The sequence below is a fragment of the Corvus brachyrhynchos genome, unplaced genomic scaffold (assembly GCF_000691975.1).
Source record: "Corvus brachyrhynchos isolate BGI_N302 unplaced genomic scaffold, ASM69197v1 scaffold725, whole genome shotgun sequence".
NCBI lineage: Eukaryota > Metazoa > Chordata > Aves > Passeriformes > Corvidae > Corvus > Corvus brachyrhynchos.
This window is the reverse complement of record NW_008237905.1, coordinates 66,804-67,555: the sequence shown is the minus strand read 5'-3', so window position 1 is coordinate 67,555 and position 752 is coordinate 66,804.

The following is a 752-nucleotide window of genomic DNA, read 5'->3' as shown; positions in this document are numbered from 1 at the left end:
TAAAAATGGGGAAATTTGGGGTTAAAATTGGGGTTAAAAATGAGGAAAAATTGGGTTAAAATTTGGATTAAGAATGGGGAAATTCAGTTAAAATTGGAGTTGAAAATGGGGGAATTTGGGGTTAAAATTGGGATTAAAAATGGGGAAAATTTGGGGTTAAAATTGGGGTTTAAAATTATGAAAATGGGGTTAAAATTGGGGTTAAAAATGGGAAAACTTGGGGTTCAAAAGGGGATAAAAATGGGGAAATTTGGGTTAAAATTGGGGAAAAATTTGGGTTAAAAAGGAGATAATTTTGGTTAAAATGGGGGAAAATTGGGTTAAAATTTAGGTCAAAAATGGGGAGATTTGAGTTAAAGTTTGGGTTAAAAATGGGGAAATTTGGGGTTAAAATGGGGATAAAAATGAGCAAATTTGGGGTTAAAATTTGGGTTAAAAATGGGGGAAAATGGGTTAAAATTGGGGTTAAAAATGGGGAAATTTTGGGTTAAAAAGGAGATAATTGGGGTTAAAAATGGGGAAAAATTGGGTTAAAAATGGGAAAATTTGGGGTTAAAACGGGGATCAAAATGAGCAAAATTAGGGTTAAAATTTGCGTCAAAAATGGGAAAATTGGGTTCAAATTGGACTTAAAAATGAGCAAATTTGGGGTTAAAATTGGGGTTAAAAATGAGGAAAATTTGGGTTAAAAATGGAGATAATTGGGATTAAAATGGGGAAATTTGGGGTTAAAATTGGGGTTAAAAATGAGG